At 37.8% G+C, this 21,937-nt stretch overlaps 1 pseudogene; it reads left to right on the forward strand.

Moving 5' to 3' along the window:
- The first annotated feature begins 15,401 nt into the window (after positions 1-15,401).
- Positions 15,402-15,949, forward strand: LOC101687437 (annotated as a pseudogene).
- The last annotated feature ends 5,988 nt before the right edge of the window (positions 15,950-21,937 follow it).

Consider the following 21,937-nt stretch of genomic DNA (forward strand, 5'->3'; position numbering starts at 1 on the left):
TACTCATCAAACTGCTGCATGATCATATTTTCCACGCACAGACTCCACAAGCTTCTGGTGATGTTGAGCCCTCGCTACACAATTATGATTGTCAAATAATGAATATTTCCTTATTGGACTGTGACCTTTTCCCAGATAAACTGTACCTGTCCTAAGATACACCTAGAGATTGGATAAGCAACCATCTACCTAGAGAAAAATAGCCTTTGCCCATCACTCCTTCCATTTGATTCACCCATTAAAAATTATTAAATCTTAGTAATGTTACATTTCAAGGCCTATCCTTTGCAATGAAGTATATCCTTTAAGCAAGTATAAAATAATGAAGAAAAATGAGATTGTAGAGATTTAACTTACTGGAACCAAGATTATTTTTCATTAGTGTGTGTGGTCTGGTATATCTTTTGGATATTCTAGGTTTTAAAGAAATATTGATCTTTTTGTTAAATAGACACTAAATTTCCAACTTAGAAAAATGTTGCTATATGTAGGATTACTTTCAGTAGACTAGGCTTTTGAAATCTTGTAATTTCTTTTTCCTTTTATGACACTATCAACTGGGAAATAGAGCAAATAAAAAATATGTTGAGAGTTGGGTTCTGGTGCTGATTCTCTTATTAACCAGACTTTGATCTTATATCCATCACCTCCTTCTCTGTGTATCGTCTTCCATACATGCAAAATGAGATAGTCCTTTATAATCTGTGATCTCTAAGATTTCTTTCAGCGTTATAGACGTATTCATATTATATGATAATAGTGTGTTGTGGGGATGGGCTCTTAATGCCCCCACTACAGTTTGTATTCTTCTGTGGCCAGAAAAGCATGGGACAGAAGGCTAATAGATAAAATGGGATGCAATATAAAATGTAATAATATTGAGATAACTTTTCAAATAGTAGAATCATGATTCTCAAGTACACAAAAAGAAAAAAACACATGAAATATCTTATTGAACACATTAATAAGTGAAAGGGCCATTGGAAAGGTACAAGTGGCTTGAAGGAGAAGTCAAGGGACACAGTTATGTAGACTGTCAGAAATGCTGAAATGAATTTACAAAGATCGATGCAAAGTGGTCACTCTATGGGTGAAAAATCAACGGCACTGGATAGAAATCATTTTCATTTCTATGGACAAGAATCATTTCATTATTATTATCAATTTTCTACAACAAAACAGATCAAAAGCAATAAAAAGTGCAGGTACCCTGAATGGTGTGCAAGACAGGCCACAGAGTAATTCAGTCCCAGGTCCCCTAATTCAGTCTTTCAAGACTTCTGACAACAGTATGTGAAATCAGAAATGTTAATTGTTGGGGCGCCTGGGTGGCTCAGTGGGTTAAAGCCTCTGCCTTCGGCTCAGGTCATGATCCCAGGGTCCTGGGATCGAGCCCCACATCGGGCTCTCTGCTCCGCGGGGAGCCTGCTTCCTCCTCTCTCTCACTCTCTGCCTACTTGTGATCTCTGTCTGTCAAATAAATAAATAAAATCTTTAAAAAAAAAAAAAAGAAACGTTAATTGTAAAACATTTTAAAACATGTAATACATGTGAACCACATTTTTTTCTTAATATGGAAAATAAGAAAAGGAAATTATATACACTATTCATGGAAAGATCTACTCTATCTTTCAATTTATGCTTTTCTAATGGCACTGTGTCTACTTGTGACTTGAGGAAAAGGGATATTACATAGGGGTGTGCTTTTTTGGGAGGGGGTAAAGATTTTATTTATTTATTTATTTGAGAGAAAGAGAGAGAGAGAACACAAGAGGGGGAGGAGGGGCAGAAGGAGAAAAAGAATTCCTGCTAAGCAGGGAGCCCAATAGGACATGGGGCTCCATTCCAGGACCTTGGGCAGAGCTCAACCCCAAGACCCTGGGATCATGAGTCCTGAGATCATGGCCTGAGTGGAAGGCAGAGGCTTAACCCACTGAGCCACCCAGGCACCAAGTGGTGGGATATTTTGACTTGGTCCTTCTTTCTTCCCTGCCCCTCCCATCACCTCACCTCAATTGTCACACCACTGTTTGACATCATTGCTTAGGAAAAACAAGCCTCACTCTTTTAAAACCTCAGATGTAATTAAATTGAATAATATTATATAAATATAATAGCCACAACACGGGGTCCATATTTCAGATTTATTACCTTTTTTTTTCCCCTAACGTGAAAAAGTTAGCCATTGTTGGACTAGTTCTCCATCTTGATGGCAACAGTGGTTATGCAAGTCTATGCATGGGATAAAATTACACGCAACTATACAAACACACACACACACACACACACGTGTGTGCATGTTTAAATTGGTAAAACTGAACATGGTTGTAGTCTGACAGCTTCGAGCTAATGTCAATTTCCTGATCTTGACACTGTAACACAGTTAATTAAGTCATCACTATTGAAGGAAACTGGGTGATCACTATTGAAGGATTCTATGTGTAATTTTTGCAACTTGCTGTGAGTCTATGATTATTTGAAAACAATAACAACAAAAACCCAGCTAAATGAAAGTTAACCATATGCGGAAAATATAAGTAGACTACTGATTGATAAGATGTGATATGAGGTTCATAATGGGAATTTCTGGAAGATTCATAGGGTCATGCGAATGTCTGTGAGTTAAAGTGACAAGATGCAGCCATCATTGATGCATGGAAGCTCTTTATTTGCTATGGGTAGATATGCAGTTTGAGAATTAAGTCAAAGGATTAGAAATTAACCAAGGTTGTACTTTTCTTCTGTGTTCACCAGGTGTCTATTTCAGAATTTGTAAGATTTCTCATCAATCTCCATTTTGCTTCTTGATGGAATCACTAGAGTTCTTCTACTCCAAATGACTAAAGCCTCACTTCCCAATATTTATCTCTTGGAACACTAGTCTTAAGGGACATATAATAGATTAGATATAAATTTATATTTATGTGATGAATATAGGACTAACCAAGTTAATCAGGTTTGCATTTTTCCCCTTTCAGAGTTTTAAAATATGATTAAGGATATTGTGAATTTTCAAAAAAAAGAAGATTACAGTCCTAACCACTCCCCTGTCCCCTGTCCATGATGGAGTTGACAGCGACACCCCGTAAGTTTTCCCAAGTTCTTTAGAACAGATAATATTATAATTTTTAGTTAAAATCAGTTTTAGTCAAATCTATACTCCAGGCAACGAGGTATTGTCCTTTTTTTGGAGAATTTTTGCAAATGGAAAACATCTAAATTTATTTTTTGACGTACATTCTCTTTTTGGTACTTTACCAGCAAAATAATCCCAGTCATGTAATTGAAAGGGAAGCTGTTATCACACTCATAATCATAAAAATAGTGAATAGTGGCTGATTCTGTGTTTTTAACAGCTTACTCTTCCTGCTGGGCAAATGACCACAGAGGTTAATGTCTTGACTATAAAATTGATTCCAGAGAACTTCACTTTCTGTGTCCTATGGATACCACAAGGTGAAGAGGTGTCATTGATTGTTCATCTTCTCTAGCTTATAAACCAAATTTGAAAAATGCTTTAGCTTCAACAAGGGTGATTTCTCATGGTCCATTATTGTGCTAGGTAAAACAGGAAAAACAAACAGTCAAACCACATTTAGCACGGCCTTGGGAGCTGCAAACTCCCTTCTGGGAGAATGACGTGGAAATGTTCTCCTAATCGATTGTCAACACATGGAGGGGAAGGCTTTTGTACCGCAAGCCTGCGTTTACCAAAGTCATGCAAGGGAATTCTTTTCGGTTTTTCATTTTCAAATTCTCGAAGGGAAAGAATATGGTTGTGAATTTTAAAATGATTTACTTTTTACTTTCCTGCTCTGTACCTTCTGGACGTGGTGTAACACTTTGCCAGAGATTGTCTCCTATCACCTCCATTTTAATTCGATCTTCTGAGGGGTTTTAAGTGACGAAAGATGTTGTAATAAAACTGTACCTCAACTGCATCATGCATTGGTCTTTGGCATTTGTAGCTTCATATCGTAGCTTAACAGATATGGAAGGTAAGAGTGAGTAATGGATTATCTGGAGACAGACAGACCCAGTCTCACTTTTTTGGCTTTATAAAGTTTAAAAAAATTCTTAACACATGACTTAACATAACACTACACTCTTTTTATATGAAAAATGGAAATAATATTAGTTCATTCACAGGACGATTATGAGGGATATATATGAGAATTATGTAATATGCAGTAGGAGATTTTTAATTTATCGAAGGTACTGTGATTCGGACATCTTCGTTCTGAGTATATTCCCCTTGCTCTACGATGCAGTTGTTGGATGCATGGCAATTAATGTTCACATATTAATTGTCTCTTGGCAAGTGAGAGCAGCACAGAATGGACTTTGTTCTGCACTACTGGGATCCCAAAATGTATGCAAAGGACATTGCTATTTCAAGCAGAAGCAAAACAGTGGTTGTTTTTTCTAGTATGGAGAAATACCAGTTTTGTGTTCCAGCTTACTGGTGACTGATTTAATATATTGCCTTGCTTAAATCTTTACCCTTAGCTGTGCAGGGTCAGAGTAAAACAGGAAAACATGTGCAAGCCTTCCTTAATAGAGTCCTTACCTGCTGGGATACTATTTTGGATAAACCCTGTAAGTCACTGCAGAATGTGATGAGAGTCACTGAAAAGTCTGACAAACATGAATATGGAAAGAACGAGCCACCTGGCACCCATTAGCCCACCAGAACCTCTTCTTCAGGGTAATAATTTCAGCCATTATTCTATTAATGATTCTTTGGGAAATGCCAAACAAAAAATTACTAATAGTCTTGAAACTCAAAATGAATGAGCAACGTACATTAGTATCTTTGCCCGTTGAACTTTGAAGTTTTGCCAACATGGGTACAGAATGAAGACACATTGCCTTCAAGATGCTGAAACCATGTAAATCTGACACTGTCTCCAGAGTTCCTGCCTATCAATGGGCATTTGACTTCTGAATGGTGGGGCCTGTTTAGAAGTCAGGACTTGATTATTACCAGAAACCCCTTCTTCACCAAATGCAATTAGAACCAGGATAGCTCCTTCTGATGGTAGGTATGGAGTCAGTACAGAGGAGGCTGGGCTTTCCTATCCATTAACCAACTGACATGACAATCTGTACCACCCTCCAGGCAACGGGATTGCTTGGTCATCAGAATGCCACATTTGGGATCTCCACTTTGGTTTTTCCACCTAGAAAGTCTGAGTTTTTGTGCTTCAGAATCATTTCTTAGAACATTTGAGCATTTAGATAATCACACTTTTTTTCACTTGGGCATTAGTTTGTTTGCTGTAAGAGGGAACCCAGTTAAAGTGTCCTTAGCATGTGACTCCTGAGGAAACACCATGAATATTTGAATCCACGATGCTAACATGTATTGGCTACTTCTTTTGTACATACTGCAGGACCTCTCAAAAATTCAATTTCCTTTAATGTGAAAAAGAGATAATGATAGTATTTATATCACAAGTTTACAATGAGAAATGGATGATAAGATAGCCAAAGCAAGTAAAAGAGTTCCTTGGATATAGAAAGCACTCTATAAATGTTAACTATTATTTAGACTATAAATGTATAGAACTTATATCCCCTAAATCAATGCATGTGGGGCCATTGACCTAAATGTCTGGTTGCGTGAGCCATAAACATTGCATTCTTTTTTTTTTTAAGATTTTTATTTATTTGATAAAGAGAGAGCTAGAGAGAGAGAGAGAGGAAACGATCACAGGCAGGAGGAGGGGTAGCGGGAGAGGGAGAAGATCCCCTCCTGAGTAGGACACTGGGATCATGACCTAAGTCAGATCATTAAGTCACTGAGCTTCCCAGGCAACCCCATCACATCTTTTATGTAGTCTAAAACCAAATATCTATTCTCTCAATACCTAAACATTTTAAATATCCACTAAAGTACACAATAGTGTATTCCTTCCCAAACAACAGAAAAATACAAATAAATATATTCTAACCCAATACCTTTAGAATATATATTCTAAATATATATATTCTCTCTCTCTCTCTATGTGTGTGTATATATATATATATATAAAGAATTATATATATGTGTGTGTATATATGTATATATATGAAATTTTTATCTGAGACAGAGAGAGTGAGATAGAAGACAAAAGGGAGGTGAGGAGCAGAGAGAAAAGCAGACTCCTCACTGCGCAGGAATCCCAAAGCAGGTCTTGATCCTAGGATTCCAGGATCATGACCTGAGCCAAAGGCAACCACTCTACCAACTGAGTCATCCAGGTGCATATATATATGCATATATATGCATATATATGCATATATATATGCATACACACATAATATATTGATAATATGTTTAATCCTGGTTACAACCTAGCTCAGAATTGCCTTATAATGTTTTTTTCTATTCATCTTAAAAATATATATATTTCTTTTATACTGTGCCCCCTCTGGGTAGTCTTACATCTTTGCCTTTGACCCCTGGTCTTCACTGGAGCTTGTCTGGTCTTTAAGCCACCACATTCTTCTATCAAGGTTAATCAGGGATCTTTAGATGTAATAACCACATTCACATAACATGAGAATGTGATATCTATAACATCACTCTGGAAGTTATTTGTTCAGCAATTTTCAGTGTGCTTGAGGAAAATAATTTGGTATTTGTTTTACTGCTTATAAACACAGCCCCTAAGGGGCTATTAAAAATTTACACACTGTAAATTTGATGGTAGATTACTTTTTTAAAGTATTTGGGCTGAAATTTCCATTTTCTTTGCTAATATAATTTAAGTCCACTTATATGAGACATTCCATATTCATCCAGCTGGTAAAGAGGGCCAAGCAGAATTATTTTTCCATAAAACTCATTTGATTTTCATGGAGTATCATGATCATAGAGTGACCTTTGTCTTTTATGAACCATTTCTGTCACACACATTAGTTGTTACTGAACATAAGTACATGCTTTATATTATGCAAGCCACATTAGGAATGACTGAGAAAGGAATCACAACAAAATATAGTACCATAACCTCGGAGGAAAGAAGAGAGCTATATCTCAGCATCCTATAAATGACCCTAAGAATCACAAATTAAACCAGCAATGATGACCCACTGCTTTGTGTATACAACCATCATCTGAAATCCAAGGCAAAACTGTTAGCTGGCTTTTACCTACAAAATACTAGTCAGCATATTTATAGTGCTATTCTAGTTCTTTGAAGTTAGACCATACACCTTGCTCTTACGCAAATTGTGGTGTAGAAGAATATTGAAGTCAGCTGTCAAGAATGTTTCAGCAACAGGATGAGCACGTAAGCCATCTAAGCCAGCAGAGAAAAGTGACACTCTCTGACATTGATAAAAGTGAATGAGACATGATGATAATATGTTTCACCTGCTGGGTTGGAAACTTCTCTTCTTCTTCTCTTACAGAATTCCTGGTCTACCCTGTTTTATTTTGTGGCCCTTCTTAACCTCAGCTACTGTGTCTACCCATTGATCTCTGCTCCCCCAGTCTCCAGCTAGATAGGTCTCTCTCTAGTGACTCACAAGAGAGTTTCCGGAAGCCCACCAGCACTCAGGAGCTATCCTTTTCCCAGAGACCAGGAATTTAACAGTCTCCAATCTTTAAATTACAGATCTGTGATTGCCAAAATATGAATTACCTTCCCAGCTTCTGCCATGAAAACTATTTCTCCATAACTTAATACAGACCACCCTGTAGGACTGGCTTTTTTTTTTTTTTAATTTAATTTAATTTCTTTTCAGTGTTCCAGAATTCATTGTTTATGCACCACACTCAGTGCCCCATGCAATACGTGCCCTCCATAATACCCACCACCAGGCTCACCCAACCCCAACCCCCCTTTTCCCTCCAAAACCCTCAGTTTGTTTCTCAGAGTTCACAGTCTCTCATGGTTTGTCTCCCCACCCCCAATTTCCCCCAACTCCCTTCTCCTCTCCATCTCCCCATGTCCTCCATGTTATTCCTTATGCTCCACAAGTAAGTGAAACCATATGATAATCGACTATCTCTGCTTGACTAATTTCACTCAGCAGAATCTCTTCCAGTCCCGCCCAGGACTGGCTTTTATAAATCAGATTCATGCCTCTTCACACTCCTACAAGCAAATGCTACTATTATATTCATTTACTAAAACGCCTCACTTCCTGAATTGACTGACCACCAACTACTTATTTTCTCTGACAGATACATGTTCCATCATCATTATACAATCAAAGAACAGTGAAAAAAAAAGTCAAAGTTGGGAAACTACCTTATGCCAGATGATAAGAAGTTATATAAAAGAAATTACAAGGTTATTTCATGTTTTTTTCTTCCACAATGTGACAGATATGTCTCTGTTTACTAAACTTTTATGGATTTTGAACGAATTCATGTTTTTCTTCGAAACATTCAAAATGAGAGATAAGGGAAAAAACCAGACCACCTGGACCTAAATGTTAGGGAGTTTTTTTGTTTGGTTTGTTTTGTTTTGTTTCTGCAGCAACGTTGTAATCACAGAAAATGACCAGACCTCAAAGAAGTAAGTAAGTAAGTCATTAACTACATTGTCAATACTCCTTGTTCAAACCAGGATGGCAAAGAAATATCAAGGTCACAAGATTCCTGGTCAGCTCTCAATAAAAGACTGCCACTAAAAGCCTTCAGTGGCGACCCATTCAGAACCCCTCTCATTTCAGAGAGCTTTTTTCTTTCATTTCTGTTCTCACCTTCACTTAATAAACTTTCCCTTCACTTCATTTCACCCTTTTGTGTCCATGAGATTCATTCTTTGGCTCCCTGAGACAAGAACCCAGTGACCCTATAACACTAAAAAACTCCAAAAAAAAAAAAAAAAAAAAAACACAACCCCCCCCCCCCAAAAAAAAACACCACAAAACACTTGAGCAAAAACCTGGAACCTGTGAGGGCATTAGTACTGTGGACTAACTGTGTTCCTTTCTTTTTGACATCCAAGAGGTTTAGAACTGAATTTGAGGCTTAAGCCTGGTACTCCAGAGACCCCCATGATCTGCAAATTTGTGTTCTTTTATCCTTTGGAGAGGCAGGGCAGGGGAGTGGGTAAGGGCTTGAGTTCCAAATTCAAACTAGATTCAAATATCCGCTCTACTGCTCACTAGTCACATGACTTTGGGCGTCATATTTAATCTCTCTGGGCCTCTAAATGTTGATGATAATTACCTCACAGGGCTCTTTTTTAGGGATGAATGAAATAATGTACACAGATTCCTCTGCGTGCAGGAAGAGCTCAATAAAAATGAGCTGTAATCATTTTAAAAATTGGAAAAGGTGGTTCAGTTTAACCAGCATTTGTTAAGTATCTGCTATGTACCAGGCACTGTTTAAATTGTGGCCATTTCCAAATTAAAAACCAAAACAAACAAACAAAGTGTATGCAGTAAGGAGAGATGCTTAAAATTCAGGGGCAGCATCTACTAACTTGACCTTTCTCCAACATTCAATACTTTTTTGACTACATTCCTCTATTTGTAACATATCTTCAAATTGATTTTGTTTGTTGTGTTCCCGATTTTGTTCTTCCTTCACTGACTATTCCCTCTAGGTCTTTTGTGGGCTCATCTTTGCCAGTTCCTTAAATGTAAGATTTTCATGAGGTGCCACCATAGGCACCTTCTCATCTCATTCTACATGTTCCTGGTCTTTCATCATTTTCATGGGAGGCAGTCAAGCACTGTGGTTAAGAATATAGGTTATTGAATCATACTGCCATGGTCTGAACCCTGGGGCCCACCCTTACTGCTAGGGGACCCTCTGATCCATTCTTCACAGAATCATTTTGTAGGAGAGAAATTTGATCAAGTTGGATCTATATTTATAACCTATGGATGGTTTCTCACTGCTACACTCATATTCCCTTGTCTAAGCCAGTGAGGACAGACAAAATTTGGAATCCAGAGTTTTTCAGAGTTTAGGAAAGTAATGGAATGGGTAAGCTATATATTATATAATACCCCAGGTAGTGACTGAGACAACAACCCATAATCAAACATATTTATTTATTTATTTATTATTATTTTTAATTGATTTATTTATTTTCAGAAAAACAGTATTCATTATTTTTTCACCACACCCAGTGCTCCATGCAGTCCGTGCCCTCTATAATACCCACCACCTGGTTCTAAGGCACAGCATATGATATACACACTAAGAAGAAGAAGAAAAAATTAATATGTATTATTTCCATTAATTTGAGCCATGTGATTCCATTTAAGAGAATATATCATGCTGTCTTTCACCTCTAAATTACTTCCAAAGAATTTTTGATTTTCAGAGATTTGGTGACCTTTGAAGAATGTCCAACAACCCTCCCCACATCATGACTTCCAGAGCCCCTTGTAATCTGGCTCCTGTCTCTCTCCAGCTTCATCTTCCATATCCTCTCTTCTGACATTCTTCACTGATGCTTCACTTCTTGAAATAAGACCCCTTTGCCTGACTAACTTCTCTGCCTTCAATCCTTAACTGAGCTGAAGAGAGGTGCTATCTTTTGAAGATAAAATTAGGGCATTAAGGTATCAGATGTGAGATAATTGGGGGTCAGATCATAAGATGGCTTGCATAAAATACTTAGAAATTGAATTTAAGTTTGCAAAGGTGAACCTACAATTTTAGAAAGAACGTTCAGAGAAATGCAAAGGACAGTGGGTTAAAAGAGGCAAAATCAGAGGTTTGGGGCCATGATGAGGACAAGATCCAAGGGCAAAGGCAGAAGAGCTGAGATGCAGCAAGAAAAGAAAGGAAAGTATTCTAATATGTTTTGGAGATGAAAGATAAAAAGAAAAAAGAAAGGAAGACATGATGATCCAAGATAGGAGAGCAGAAGTGAGGAATAGCAGTGTCATAGATATCTCCTGGGCATCCCTTTTTCAGGGTTGTGTTGACGGTATACTATAAGTAAGGTGGGTGTGAAGGGGTAGAAGAAGGTCTGGGCCAGGAGACTGGTTACAAAGGTAGTCAAGCTTTTGCTGAGCTTGCTCTTTTTGTGAAATACCTAGGGTGAAGTAAGGAAAAGTTTGGAAGTCTAAAGACAAAATTAGATAGATATTTATGTAGTGATAAAACCATTGATTTCCTAATTTATCCATTCAGGGGTATTTATTGAACAATGGTGTAACTTTGTTTTTGAGCTGAGGATTCCGTGTTGAGCAAGAAAGAGTAATTGTCTGCCCCCTTCCCCTCCCCCTGAGATTACAGTCAGAGACATGCCATTCAGACAATGAGTCATAACCCAGAGTAAATCAATGGTGTTACTGAACCTATGATTTGGTTAAGCTGACATTTTTAATGTTCTTAGTGTTCTTAATAAGGGGAGCGATATACTGATTTATCTGTTGGTATACTCCATCTTATGGTAGATAGTAACGATCTCCACAGACTAGTCATTTTCAGTAGCATTGCCCTAGTCGACAGGACAATTTAAAAAATAAATATAAAGATGATAGAATGACGTGCAAGGATGATAGATATCATAACAGAGAAGCCTAATTTATTCTGGGATACAGTGGCTATAAAGTGAGCAAAGGCTTAATTATCTTAATTATCCAGATGAAGGAAGAACATGCAGAGTAGAGAAAATAACCAGTCTTCGTGGTAAGGGAAAGCTGGAGATAGTTTAATTGTGAGGGATAGGGTCCAGGGTGCAAATGAAGTTAGAGACATGGCCAGAGCCACGACCCTGCAGACTTGCAAATCACATACACGATTTGTATCTTATCATACATGTGCTAGAGAGTTTCATCAGGAGAGTGATGTGACCAGCTTTCCATTTTAAGAGTTTCTTTTAAGGGTTTTATTTATTTATGAGAGAGAGAGAGAGAAAAAGTCAGAGGAGGACCAAAAGGAGAGGGGCAAACAGACTCCACACTGAGCACTGACCCGATGCAAGGTTTGATTCCAGGACCCTGAGATCATGATCTGAGCTGACACCAAGAATCAGATGCTTAACTGACTGAGCAACCCAGGTACCCCTTCATTTTAACATTTTCCAGGCAGGGATAAGGAGAAAAGAATGGAGGGAACAATTTCTGAAAATGAGACAGGCCATGTTGGCACTCCTCCACAGCTTGCCAAGAAAGGAAACACCCAGAAATTGCTTTCGCTCCCATGCAACTTTTGGAGACATAGTCAATTGTTATGATGTGTGTGTGTGTGTGTGTGTGTGTGTTGGTGGAGTTGGGGAGACGTGTGTTACTGACATCTAATGGACCAAGAGTACCACTAAATACCTTACAATACACAGGACAGTCCCTACAGCTAAGAATTATGCATTCCAAAATGTCAGTGATGCTGGGGTTGAGAAACCCTAGACTGGAAGGTAGGCAGTAAGAGTATTAGATAGATTTTTGGAGAATTTGGAAGACAGAAGGGACCAGGTTTGGGATGGATGTTATTCACTTATTAGGAGGATTCCAACTAGATGGATGGAAATGCTGCTTAGTCAGATAAGAAAAGAAATATTTTATTCTCCCTAAGGAAGAGCAAAAGTTTAATTTCATACACATAAAATTTGGACACCCTTATGAAACCTCCAAACTGAAATGTCTAGTAAGTAATTAGATATCTGAGTCTAGAATTAAAAACTAAAAAGAGGTGTGTATGGAAATACACATTTGAATGGCACAGAATATGGATCCTATTTTAAGGCATGAAGGGGAGGTTTCCCCCCGCTACAGAGAGGGTATGTGAAGAGATGATCACCAAATCTCAAGAGACATTATGTACCAGTACCCAACCAAGGGTCACAGATAATTATGTGGAAAATGAGGAGTGGATGTCCTGGAGCAACACAGAAGAACGTATGTCAAGATGGAGTCACTTGTGTTGAATGTGACCAAATGTTCATGTAGGATCATCCTAAAAATGTCCATGGCATTTAACAGCATAGGGCCACTGCTAAGCATGGCAGTGAGGTTTCAGAAGAGTTTTAACCAGATAGAGACAATATGGTTATTGATAAGTGAATAAGAAGCGAGCTAGTTGACAAATTTCTTAGAGAATTCTATCTTTAAAAATTAGAAGAGCTATACCGTCATGAAGGAAATGCCACTCTTTGACACTTTTAAATGGAAGAAAGTTGACCATGTCACAAGACTGAGAAAACAGAACTATTAGAATGGAGGGGAATGAAATTGTTGGAAAGAGAAAAAGAAATAAATAATAACTGACCAAGGCCCCAAAGCCAGCTTTGTGTGGAGTGGGGGTGGGGGACACTGAAGCTGATATGCTGAATGTAGGGATTATATGTAATTATGAAAGAGATATTTATTTTCACTTAGCATTTTTCTTAAGGATAAATTTCAAAAGAATAAAACAATTAGTTTACATGTATATATTTATTTTGTATAATATGGAAATAGAAAATTAATGATTTGATATGTTCTTTCAGTTCATAAATAATTTGAAGTACCCACCATGTGCTGGTCACTGGATCAAAGATAGCTAAGCCCTATTGCTGAACCCCACATGGGATCCTTCTGCAAATTCAAAAGAATTTGAATTCTTTTGTTTGAATTCTGAAGTTGGGGCACCTGGGTGGCTCAGTTGGTTAAGTGTCTGCCTTTGATTCAGGTCATGATCCTGGGGTCCTGGGATCGAGCCCCAACTAGGGCTCCCGACTCGGCCAGAATTCTCTTCTTCTCTCTCCGCCCCTGCTTGTTCTTTCTCCTTCTCTCTCTCAAATAAATAAATACAATTTTAAAACAAAAAGCAAAAAAACAAAAAAATTGAAGTCTTAGTCATTCTGCATGGGCCATAACAAAAGACATCTCTTGCAATTCCTCCTCTGTGAATGTGTGCGTGTACCAAACGGATAGCTTATAACATACGAAGAGTCTTTTATGTCAGAAGAGTCAAAGATTACCTGAGATGAGCACCTGTCAGATAGGACGAATTTGATTTAGGATTTAGGGTTTAAGAAATGAAAAGGACTTGGAGAAGTGAGAAAAATATTTGCTAAAAATTCGTAAGCAAAACAATGGGCGGACTCTTCTACTGGTGCCAGATAAGCAAACACTATAGGACATTAGAAAAAAAAAACAATCACCTGGGAAACAAACAGGAAAGATCAAGTCACAGAAATAGCTTTTTTGTTTCTAATTTCTAAAAGATGCTTTAAGGCAGAAGCTGGATATTGTAGTAAGTGGGAAAAAAGACATTTCTAATTCCAGGACTTTTCTTTATACCATTGATTTTTTTTTTATAGTGATAAGGATGATTTTAACTACTTAGTATGAAGGTAAGTTTTATGTTTCTTTGTCTTTCTAGAACGATGAGCAAAAGAGAAGCTCAGCAGGGAGTGAAATGAATCACTCTCTGAGGTGTCTCATTTCTCACTCCCAACTGAGTTGGCAAAGGTTAGCACACTATTAAAATTCAAGTTTTTGCAAATGTATTTCATTGGTAGTCAACTCACTCAAAAGGTGTATCAGTTTTTAGCAATTATTCTCAGTGATAGTCTAAGTGTTTGCCAAAGAATTCTCTGCCTCACCTGGAAAAAGGATCCAGTGACTCCATACTGGATAAAACATGAGTTGCTTATTGATGACAAGCTAAATGACAGGACAAAGGTAGTTTGAAACAACCATCTTTATGGTAACTTTGCATACTAAAAAATATTAATCAAAAAATTAAGAAGTTGTTCCTTCAGTGGCTGCATTTGGGAATTTCAAAAAAGAGGTAGGACTTTATAAGTAGGCACCTCAGATAAAATGCAAATGTTATCACACTGAAATGTGATTTTTCTGCCCAGGCATTCATTGTTCATGTGGTTGTGGGAGTGGAGAGGACAAGCTTCTTGAATTGTTGGCATACCTACGATGCTCCTGTTGGCTTTGAAGACAGGCACACACTGGGTTACTATATTAGCAATAAATCCTTTCTTATAGGGTTGTTGCAAGGATTAAATGATAACACAATTTTCAAGTTGCACACATGGTAAATGTTCAATAAAATACGTACAAATATTTGGGATGGAGGTGCTGGTGACTGTTAGGAGTATATTGCTGGTAACAAGACATTCATGCTCAAAAATCCCCATAGTCAAGCTCATGAAGAAGGGACGGTACTATAGGCCTCATGACAAGTATCTTTTGAAGGCAAACCACACCTTAGTTCCAGGAAGAAAAAGAGAAAAAAAAAAAGTGGGAAGAGGAGTGTCTTCTATAAACCCAAATAATTAAACTGCAGTTAAGAACACATGAATGTGTTCAGTTATAATTATGGCCTAGGTGAATTAGTTATTTTCATGACAAGACATGTACAAGAATGGTAAGGGTCTGAATCACATCTAGTACAGTGAGGAGATACACACACACACATACACACACACACACACATATGCCTGGGAGAAAGGGGGGATATCAGAGCATCTCTTCACTGTCAGTCAGCTGAACTCACATCTCCTGCCAAAATGTCCTACAGCTGCTGCTCTGCAACCTTCTACTCCCACTCCCTTGGGGGTTACCTGAGCTACCCAAGCTCCTGTGGCTCTTTCTGTCCCAACAACCTTGTCTACCCACTGACATCTGCTCTCTCAGCACCTGCCAGCTGGGCCCCTCCCTGTCCGGTGGCTGTCAGGAGACCTACTGTGATCCTACCAGTTTCCAGATGTCCTACATGGTGTCCAGCCCCTTCCAGACAATTTCCTACCACCAGAGGACCTCAATACCCTGTGATCCTTGCCAGTCAGCTTACCCTGGGTCTCCAGGCTGTGGATCCAGCAGAAGTTACTGCCTGGGCTATGGACCTAGAAGCTCCTACTCCCTGGGTTGTGGATCACATGGCTTCAGATCCCTGGGTTATGGAGTCTATGGCTTCCTTTTCCTGGGCTTCGAATCCAGATTCTGCAGCCCAACCTACTTGGCTTTTAGGAACTGCCAAACTTCTTGTTGCCAACTAATCTGCAGATCTGGCTTATCCCACCAATCAACTTGTTAAGGATTCTAGACCCTGACTTTACAGTCCCTCAAAGTCAATCTCAGCTGTCATCTGGCTAGAGTCTATATCATACTACCTAGAAAAGTATAAATAAATTTAAAAAATCTATTAATATGAAATTTTTTTATCTCCTAGAATACCCATCTTGTTTTCCATCTCTTTTCTCCTATTTTCCTTCTTCTTTAGTTAAAACTGAACCAATAGGTCTTTTTTTCTTTTCTTTTAAATAAACTCATGTAATTTGATATTAGATCACAGGTTAATGTTAATTTAAAGAAAAAGCTATTCATTGGGAATTTCAAACCTACCGTTCTTTTTCTAAAAAGAAATATTTAAGAATTAGGCTCCCTGGTACACAGAACTCTCTGACAACACAGAATTAGTTCCCTAGAATTTTTGGCAAGTGGAATCACAGCTCAGAGCAGGGGGTCATTCTAAATGCTTCTGTGTGTAATCATTTCAGTCTTACTAGGCATCTTATTTGGTTAAATTACTACTGAGTCTAATCCAGGAAGAAAAGCTTCAGATGGCAGTGATGCTTCAAGTGTACTATTCTGGATGCTTTAGATGAGGAAATGTCAAAATGATTTTCATGAGGCCCTTTTGTAGACTTATACAAGTGGTAATGGAATTTTGAGATCTCAATATTAACTAACAGCAGTATCTGGTATGATGGAGCAAATATCCTAAATATGGATGAAATTAAACATTTATGCATTTGATTATAATAAAATTATTTCCATTTCTAACTTATTTCTCATCTTGGTGCTTAACTCTTTCCTTCCTCAATCTGGTCATTGTTTTCAAAGAAGTCACCTGGGAACTTCTGGAAACATCGCACTATCATAAATAGATGATATTACCTGAGAATGAAGACTTTACCTCTTGATATCCTGGAGTTAGATCTGGATGTGAGAACTATATGGTCTACTAAACTCTTGTTTTGGGGAACAGAGTCATCTACATTCGAAAATACGTAAGCGGGAAGAAAAATATGTAAGTGAATATAACACAAGGTGTTTGTGTTATATGTAAGTGAATATAACACAAGGTGTTTCTCTCTGTTCTTTCCAGAAGAACTGGGTTTTGTTTGTGTACCTCTCCTTATCTACACATGGTTCTATAAAGTAAAGTGACCATGCTCCTGCATTCAAGATGGATTCTGGCTAGTTCAAGGGACACCCCAATCTTCCCTGAAAGTGGTTGGTTCAGGATGGAGCATGTCATCTGTCTTAAGCCAATGAGAAACAAGGAATGGCATGAACAGGCACTTCTGGTAAAGTTCTTGTGGAGTTTTTCTGGAGTAACCATCTCTTCTTCTGGACTTTCTTATATCATGTGTGGAATGCTATACCCATATTGTATGTGGCCTAAAAATAAGCCATTAATGAAAAACAGCAAAGCCAAGAGAAATGCAAGGAACAGAGTCTCATTTCTGTACTTTAGTAAATATGAGCCAATAAACTTCTCTTATTACCTAAACATTTTGAAAAACAACTTCAGTTACTTATAGCTAATGTTTTCCTATGTGATACATTCATTTAAAAGCTGGAACAACCCGCTTTCCCAACAAAGACCCTGTGTAATATTAAAGACCGTTTGCCATCACCTTTGCCCTGTCCTAGTCCCTCTCCCGCCACTTCCTACATGCATTTACTCCACCAACTTGCACTCCACCAATGCTATCTACTCCTGTTTCCTTGAACACATTGTACAGAACTGAAGTCTTTTTTTTTTTAGATTTATTTATTTATTTATTTATTTTATTTGACAGACAGAGATCACAAGTAGGCAGAGAGGCAGGAGGAAGCAGACTCCCCGCTGAGCAGAGAGCCCGACTCGGGGCTCGATCCCAGGACCCCGAGATCATGACCCGAGCTGAAGGCAGAGGCTTTAACTCACTGAGCCACCCAGGCGCCCCCAGAACTGAAGTCTTAAATGGTTTCATAATTTTAGGAGTGTCATGTCTTTCTAACCCTTTAAAACCCACAGAAATATTACCTCTTCTCTCCCTTCTTTTTGGAAGACTCCATAATCAATAGAGTTGATTAGTTCCTACCCAACATTAGCACTAAATATTTCTCATTTTTTATTAATTACAAATTCACTATTTTATATTTTATTTGGAGCATTATTTTGTTTATCAGTTCTATTTTGTTTGGTCTTCCTGGTTATATTCTCAGTGAACACACTGGAATCTTACCTGATGGGGTCTGGAAAGTAGTAAATACTCAATAAATATGAATTTAGTAGATGAAAGAATGAAATGGATCTAGGACGATAGTCTCCAGGATGTATTATGTCAATATAAACAAAGAGTCATTCATTTTTTAAAAAAAGATTTTTACTTATTTATTTGACACAGAGAGAGAGATCACAAGTAGGGAGAGAGGCAGGCAGAGAGAGAAGGGGGAAGCAGGCTCCCTGCTGAGCGGAGAGCCTAATGTGGGGCTCCATCCCATCATGACCGGAGCTGAAGGCAGAAGCTTAACCCACTGAGCCACCCAGGCGCCCCACAGTCATTCATTTTTGATAGCTGAACTCAATTTGGATAAGCTAGTTGTCAGTAATGTCATTAATCTTCTGGTCACCATTATTATAAAAAATGACTTAGTACCATCTTAATGACATATTATCACAACTGCAGTAGTCATAAGAAAAGTGTGAGATCTCACAAGTAAATTCCTACTTCTGGGTCACACAAAGGCAGAAAAATAACTTCACCAAAAGCTAACCTCAAGGACAGACCAGAGTAAGTACATCTGGGGAAAGGAACAAAAGCAAGTGTATAATTACTATAATAAACCATGACACTTTCACATCCAAGACATAGTGGAACAAAGGGTTGAAAAATATGGGAGTAAATGCTCAAATGGTCAAGATACTATGGTCTATTCTTTCTTTCCAAATACTCTTTGTTAATGGCTAAATAGACAGTGTGTAGTTCTTTCTTTCTTTCTCTCTTTCTTTCTTTTTTCCTTTTCTTTCTTTCTTTCTTTCTTTCTTTATTCCTTTTTTGCTATTTAAATGAAAGTCTGACGGCATTGAATTGTAAACGACCAAGAATTGTCCCAAGAAGCAAAATTATTTAGAGATAGTTTCATAGAAAAAAAAATTGATGTCACATGTGAATCTGTTTATTACAGTGTTCTAAGAAAATCAATTTCAAAATAGATAAAGCTGACATGAGACCATTCCCATATTCCACATGGGATCATTATTATAGTAATAGTGTCATAATTCTGAGTATTCCAGAGACTAAGATTTTTTTTTTTTCTGTATGCATTACAGTGTCTGAAAGGGGTTGTATAATACTTGACTTATTTTACAAAACGTTATATTTAAAGGAAGTTGGTCATTCCCCTTGGCACGCTCTTTTGAGGTGGACCAGTGAAAAATATACTTTTTCTGTATTTCTCAGAGTTAGTCTCAAATACAATAGGACTATTCATTTTAAGTGATGGATTTCTACCACCATACATGGCAACTAATAGACTACTGACTTCAGTCTTTGTTCCACCCTGTTAAAATTTTTATAAGTAATCTTAATAAAAATTAGATGGCTTAAATGAAAGTGCAGATTTCATTCAGCAGGTAGATTTGACAAGATGCCATCTCATGTCCTTTTCAACTCTAAGATATTAAGATTCTGATAGAAAATCATAGAATGTGACAGCTACAAAGGACCTTCGAGATCTTTTCATCTGAATTCATTATCTTAGAAGATATCCAGAGAGGCAGAGTGACTTGTCCAAACTCATGCAATGAATTAATAGAAACAGGGCTAGATGCCAGATCTCTTCACTCTTGGTCTAGTAGTCTTCCATTGCTATACAATCTGTCTATATGAGTGACTTCCTGGTTGGAGAAGAGGAATGGATTTAAATTAACGTAAGTCATTTGGTTGGTGAGATAAAACTAAGACAAGGATAGAGGAAATAAACTGTGGGAGAACTGAGCTGAATTATGTTACTCTAATCTTTTGTTTATTTATGTTTTACTATTTAATATGGCTGAACAAGTGTTCAGAAGTCCAACATAGCCACATAATCAAATATAGAAGTAATATAAACTGTTCAACCTTATAATCATCAACTGCCAAGCCCTTGAGAGATAGAAACAGGTTGACTGGACCTTTAATGGGACTGATGAATATAATCCAACCCTTAGAAAAATGGAATGTGCTACATTTATGGACATAAAAAAATCTGAAACACACAAAGAAGATACTGTGTTTATTTTATCCTGTGTTTATTTTCTTTTTATAGTTTTATCTCAATCCAAGATCGACATCACCATCAGAACAACATTTTGGTCTGCACAAAGATCCTTAACCTGATCAGAAATAATTGCTACTTTTATTCATTTCCTATTCCATATGTGGCAGGTAATCAGGTATTGTATGTATCATCTCATTTCACCTGTAAAACCATTTTATGAGGTTGATACTCTCACAATTTTCATTTTAAAAATGAATAAGTCAAGGCATAGACATTTAAGGGAAATGTTCAAGGTTTGTGATTCTAGATCTTGGCTTAGAATCATAACTGGAAAATCCTTTCTTGTATTTCACGCCTTTCTCCTCCCCCATTTTTAATATTCCACCCTCTGGTGGTAAGGGGGTGCTACTGCAGCTGCAATCATTTTTCTATTTCAAGACTGGGAGACCAGGGAATTGTTCAACGATTTAGCAGCAAAGTATCCAGTCACCATAAACAATCACATCACTATTTCTACCTCCGTCACAAGAAAACTAGGCAATAGACAACACAATTGTCATTGTTCAAGTGCCTACAAAGTGAACACTTAGTTTTTAGTTGGTTGCACTAAAGCAGTCTGAAGGTGACCAGTTGTCCTAGCATACATCATGCCACAGTAATACACCTAGTAACTCCCTCTATAAATCTAACACCAGCCAAAATCTGTATTTACTCATTGAGCTAAAATTGCATGCTGAAACACCTATTAATTCAGCACTCAGTTAAATAGCATGTGCAAGTTAAGGCTTCATCCCAAAGAGAAAAGAATTCATGCGGTGGCCTTATTCACAAATGACAGACCTAGCTTCACTATTTGACATTTGGCGATTGGGAACTGCGCAGGTATTCGCTAATTTGCTACACATTGTGAGGTTAATAAGAAGGCAGGCTGCTGGAGACAATTGTGTGAATGCCGGCCTGGGTGATGTCCTGCCTCTGCCCCCCTCCGAGTCTAGTTTTGCAACAGGACTCTGTTGTGCTGTTGTGCTGACAGCTTTTTCATGGGAAAAGCTTTTTAAAACATGCCTACATACAATCAAACAATATTTTGAAATAATTGACTCAGCTTGTGCCATGCTAATAAGTGGCTTCCTTAATGATTTTACTCTTATTTCACAAACGGGTAGCTGAAAGGTAAGCATGGGTCTTATTATTATTCTCTTTAAACTCTGTACCCTGGCCAATTCTCAAAAATCTTGGGTACGTCAAGATTTCAGAACTCTATCCCTTCAGACATTATCTATAATTTGAACACATTTAGCAACTTCCATTTATAAAAAAAAAAAAAATTGCAGTTTCTATTCATTAATTTTTTGAAATACATTTATGGAACTCTTATTATATGTCAGCCATGTGCTCAGTGCTGGGGATACAACAGCGAGGAAGATATACATGCTTTTTGCCTTTATGGAACTCACAATGCTGTGGCAAAGGCACAGTGAAGAAACAAATAGAATCATTATAATCTGAGATAAGTTCTATGAAAGCAGAAAAACACACTTTGAGAATGGAATCTTTTTTCAAACAGGGTGATGAAGGAAAGCCACTCTTGAGGGTCGCTCTTATGCTGAGACACAAAAGACGAGGAAAGGAGCTGTAGGTGGCGTGGGAGAAGGCAGGGAAGGGGGAGACAGACAGGCAGCTGCACATGCAGAGTAATGAGGCAAAGGGAGGCTTGACATACTCAAGAGCCCAGTAGAAGCCTGTGCAAATGGAGGATGTGAGGCTG

Source organism: Mustela putorius, unplaced genomic scaffold (assembly GCF_011764305.1).
Source record: "Mustela putorius furo isolate JIRA1106 unplaced genomic scaffold, ASM1176430v1.1 tig00000832_pilon_pilon_pilon, whole genome shotgun sequence".
Taxonomy (NCBI): Eukaryota; Metazoa; Chordata; class Mammalia; order Carnivora; family Mustelidae; genus Mustela; species Mustela putorius.